Below are 5,680 nucleotides of genomic sequence, written 5' to 3' on the forward strand. Positions count from 1 at the left end.
AGTAAGACAACTCTCTATTATTTACCAACTTTCTATACTAATATGGGATTTACCCATCCTCCTCAGATTTAAAATCAAGGGATTCTCAGAGTAGATGGAAAAGGCAAAGTGTACTTCACAAGAGAATGGGCAACTAATAAAGTTATAGAATTAAATATGATCCAAAAGGCCTGCAAGTGCAGAACTTATTATTCAATACTTCTTTATCAAGAACACCCACCTCCTGGCAGATCATTATTTGTTATGCCAATTCCAAACAAATGATACAATACTATTTGAAAAATTGACACAAATCTTCCATGTCTTTTTCCCCCAATGCAAAACTTACGGTCCTGCCAATTGGGAGGAATGATGGTGTTGATCAACAACAAATCCAATGCATTCCCATAAAGAGGGGTCTGGGGAGGATAAAATGTACGCGGTCCATACCGCTACCTCCAAAGAAGTATAAAGGCTATTTCTGATAGACCCTCGAAAAAAATGATGCTGATAATAACAATAATAATATGTTGACAAAGTGGTCAATAAAGTCGGTCAAAATTTGAGTAGAGAGTATTTGATAATATAAGAGCTTAGATATTATTTTCATTTTTTATTTTCTCAATTAATTTAATCAACTACTGGCATCTTGCAATACTGAGCTACTATGGAATTGCCTTTATAGATGGTGTCGGATCTCTTGAAGGCGAAACTTTTCATCTTAGTATCAGCCTCTGCGCCTTCACTATGTCCATCACCAAGGAATATGTCAAACTCTAGTTTAGTAAATGTATATTTAGTCCTATTCATACTGAACATCAACTTCTTCTCTTCATTATCACTTACCATAAATCCTTGCCATGATCCTTTCTACAAGACAAGAAAGAAACAGCATCCCACTACATCTTAGCTTCAAAGTACTAAGAGGAGATTAAGAAGATAGACAAGAATACAAACTCTTTTTCTTGATCATATTAAGAATTGATGCCAATGCATTAAAATATTTTATTCTACAGCAAAAATATCCTTATTACATTATTATCACAGAAAAAAAAGTGACTACATAATCCTCCCAAGTTTATTTCATAAACTGCATTACTTCGAGACTGAAAGTTTAACTTGCACCGCTTTCCTTCCCTTTAACCTGTCTTACAATCTGACTGCATACGATTTTCTACAAGGAATACTCATGCAAACCATTCAAAAATACAATTATATCTCGAATGACCTCTTCAAACACCTCTACCAGTAAGTGTCCACAGAAGATTGAACACCTCTGAATTGTTAGTCAAGTACAACATACAGGGTGAATGTTTAGTCAAGTGATCAACTAAAAATTCACAATGGTCAAACAACTAAATATCAACAGCTAGATATTGCTAGTGTTTTCTTAGAGGAAACGCCCTTCAATATGGAACTTAACAGCCTTAAAATGGACAACTCAATGTAGCCTTCAGGCATTGTTTCAATGATAAAGACGCAACATTTGTGTTTAGGCACATGTCATAAGTTCGAACTATATCATTAACTAAAACCTGATATTTAAGTGATGGCAGTGTAGAGGGGCAGGCTCATACTCCCCCTAGTTCCGAACTTGTGAGCACTATTCGGGTTGGGCTAGCTAACTCTCACAGAATTTTTTATTATCAGGAAAATAATATAATAACTGATCTTCAGAAATCTTGATCACTAAGTTGAAAAATAAAGATAACAGTGGCTCATCCAAACAAACATGATCTCCTTTTTAAAACATGAACAGGAAACCAATCGTGCTATAGCATACCTCTAGTAAATCTACTTTCTCATCAGTTGATTAGCTTCTAATAGGGCCGATAACAAACACCCTTAACATTAAAAACTCTCAACTTCCATTTACACATATAAAGGAATTATGCAGATAGCAAAACCAATCTCAACTCTCAACTACGCTAATGTAGGTATAATCAGATGCATCAAGAATCAATAATATCTCCTCTCCATATGTGGCATTCATTGTTGCACCCATCTGTACGTGGCATTTATTCTTGTCCCCACCTCTCTCCCGAAATCCTAACCTGTGCATTTTTTCCATAATATTCACTCTGTTCACCATGCTCTTTGTAAGCTTTATCCATCATCAGCTTCAGGTTTCACCACTTCTGAAAATGACAAAGCACTTGAATGTTGAAAGCTAATTACAGTCCAACAAAAGTCATGTTTCTATTTCCCCATAATTCCCCGATAATTACCATATTGTCAAACCACTTTGAGGTACATCTACTGTTATCATGTGCCACCCGATTGAAATCTATCTACGATAACGATAATTGAAATCCAAATGGTTACGCCAACACAATGCGGCAGTGTAATTCAAATCCGACTAAAGCTAAAAAAATTCAAAATGGCATCCTTCTCTGAGAAGTGAAGAAAAGAAAGGTACTAAGGGAAGAAAGAAATGTAGCAATTGATTTTTTACATTCTAGAGAACAAGTGTATGTGGTGTCTGCTGAATTAAACTCACGTGAATTTTGGAGAGTTTTGGAATCAGCTAAGGAGAAAACATGTTGATACCTACCTCGTGAATTAGTATCCCTTTTTTTCTTTTTAGATATTGTGCTTTATTTAGGTGTATCACATATACACATCCCTCTCTTAGTTACTGGAAAAGGATAAACACACTCTATTGCAAAATATTACAGAAAATGTAAGAGGAATCACATAAGCTCATCAGGAAAAAAAGAAGTGCAGGCAGACATAATACATAAATCAAATCGAAGCAACAAATTTCATTAATGGGTTCGAGCAACTTTTTGTGTCAGAACTTACACAACCGAATCATATCTATCTTTCTAATACATTGAACAACAGAGCCATTCCAACTCAAAAGTAACTTCTCTTAAAAGCTAAAAACCAACTGTTACAGGTATGTATATAAGAACTCTTACTAAAGTGAAGTAGACTAACCTTCCATGGTGCCAACAAATCCCATGAAGGATGAAATGTGAAACACATAAAGTGCACCTAAATTATCACCAGTTGCATCGGCTTATCTAGTTGAATTTTCGAACTTGGTCACTTCAAATTGAATAAGTCTGGACATATCATCAAACACTTTGGGTGCATATACCAATTCAATAAGTAAGAAATTACCACAGACAATGCAATAAACAAAGATTTATTGAAGGCAAAAGCTTACCAGAACTGAAATTGAAATCAGACACAAAGCAACCATATCCTTTTTGAATCCGAACTAAACACCGCTAACATGTAACTTCATTTCTCGGATCAACATGCCACGACAGCAAAGTGATTACAGAGAGAGGCAAATATCTCTCTCTATATAAAAGAGATTTATAGATATGATGATATGGCATGCCTCATGCACCAAAAAAGTATTTATTCTTTTTCTCCTATTTTTGACTTTTGTTTAGCATTTTATGTGCTATTAGAAATATCTAATTAATTTGATTCTTTGTCTTCCTCTTATCTAATATCTAATAGCATTTTATAGTTGACTTTGCCTGATGGTCTTAGCTTATATGTGATAAACAAAAATCGTGACTTATCTATGTTCGTTTTAATCGTATTACCAGAAAGGATTGATATTTTTTTTAATAAGTTGGTTCTTGACTATGTCCATTTTAATCGTAGATTGATATTTATAAGTTGGTGTCCTTTAACCTTCTTATATTACTTGGACATGCATGATATTGCATACTGTTAAGGGCTCAAATTTTAGATGCTACGGGTTCAAAGTTGAGAGAGTGCATCGGGTTTAAAGTTGACAGTGTTGTAAAATAAGAAAGAATAAAGAAGAAGAGTAGAGAGAACAGAGAGAGTGATTCTTATTTCTTCTTTTGAGGGTTGAAAGATTATAAGATTGTCAATACAATGAACAAAACCCCTCTATGTATAGGAAAAATTTATTCGAGTCTGAGTAAAAGACGGATGCTTCAAATCCTAATAGATATCAAAGTAGATCTTGATAGATCTTGATAGACATTCACTATAATGTAAATACATTTATAACACTCCCCCTCAAATATCTAATTGGTAGATAATGTGCCTCAGTAAAACCTTAATAGAAAAAACCCAGTAGAAAAAAATCTAGTGAAGGAAAAAGAGTACACATCTCTAATAATACGCATTTCGACTGCCTCATTAAAAACTTTACAAGGAAACTCAGTGGGACAAAACTTCGTAAGGGAAAAAGAGTACAACGCGTATTAACTCCCCCTAATGAGAACATCCTTGACCTTTCCATCTCGATCTTGTGCAGCATCTTCTTGAAAGTTGCAATTGGAGAAGATTTGGTGAATAAATCAATCACATTGTCAGTTGAACGAATCTATTGCACGTTAATATCATCATTTTTTTGTAGCTCATGTATGTAGAAAAGCTTTGACAAAATGTGCTTCGTTCTATCTCCATTTATGAATCCTCCCTTAAGATGTGTTATATATGTTGAATTATCTCTGTATAAAATTGTGGGTAGATTGTCATATTTCACACCATATTTTTCTCAAATGAGATATATCATGGACCTCAACCATACATATTCTCGGCTTGCTTCATGAATAGCTATTATCTCAGCATGATTCGATGAAGTGGCTACGATAGACTGCTTTGTATATCTCCAAGATATAGCAGTACCACCACATATGAACACATAGCCTATTTGAGATCGAGCTTTATGCGGGTCAGATAAGTATCCAACATCAGCATGACCAATAAGATCGGGACTGCAATCTTTAGAATAAAACAAGCTCATGTGTTTTATCCCATTTTGATGTCTCATAGTAGGAGCAGAAATATACCTTGCTAACAAATTGACTGAAAAAGTTGTAGGCCTTGTAATATTTGCAAGGTAAATGAGTGCATCAATTGCATTAAGATATGGTATTTCATAAACAATTCAATTCGATATATTTCGAATTTTAGCAAATAATCTATTACTTTGAAAACTCTCCAAGAGTTCCAATGATGTTCAAGCAATAAACTTATACGATCTAAGGATTATAAATAAGTTTTCCAGAAACTTTTTTATGCTTCAAGCAGTTTGAATCCTTAAAAGTTTTCACATAAGTTTTGTCAAGTGATAATATTCAACATTTCATGAGTGACATCTTCAAGTGTCTGGACTGCAAATTAAATAAGTTTTACGCTTACCAAAATGCATCCTTTCATGTCATTTGATAAATATTTCTACGTTAGCATGCTTAAATAAACGTAGAATTCAGATCCTCATAATCTTTCACAATATCGCGCCAATATTGTGTCAAAGATATTGATGATATATCATTTTGTATCAGTTCACAATGTGACATAACATTTGAGATCTCATCACTTCATTATTTTCAGGTACATGAACCTCTCATAAAGTTTCATAAAGTGTTATGTCGTAGGCTCTTCAAGAGCTCATTGCCTTCTTATTATGATTATTTGCTCCTTATTTTTCAAGGACTATTTCATTTGGAACCGATTAGTCTACCACGTTTCACGCATGCATAGACTTTGTCCTTTAGGAACACAAAATAAGAGCACTTGCGCTTAACATGAGATGCTTTCGGCATTTGATTTGAATTATCTTTTGGATGACGATATGGTGATAATTTCTAACATATTTCATAGCGCTTATAATCTCCCCCTTATATTAGGAAAACTAACATACATCCTCTACTTCTTTGAGGAATCCATCGTTGTACATTATGGTATATTCATT

At 34.1% G+C, this 5,680-nt stretch overlaps 1 long non-coding RNA gene across 1 annotated transcript; it reads right to left on the bottom strand.

Moving 5' to 3' along the window:
• Positions 1–1,651: 1,651 nt before the first annotated feature.
• On the bottom strand, positions 1,652–3,658 carry LOC107866252. The gene is made up of 3 exons (XR_001672823.2): positions 3,155–3,658; positions 2,923–3,069; positions 1,652–2,117 (listed from the first exon to the last, which is right to left on the bottom strand). It is a non-coding gene; the product is annotated as an uncharacterized LOC107866252 (long non-coding RNA).
• Between the last annotated feature and the right edge of the window lie 2,022 nt (positions 3,659–5,680).

This window comes from Capsicum annuum, chromosome 3 (assembly GCF_002878395.1).
Source record: "Capsicum annuum cultivar UCD-10X-F1 chromosome 3, UCD10Xv1.1, whole genome shotgun sequence".
Lineage (NCBI taxonomy): Eukaryota > Viridiplantae > Streptophyta > Magnoliopsida > Solanales > Solanaceae > Capsicum > Capsicum annuum.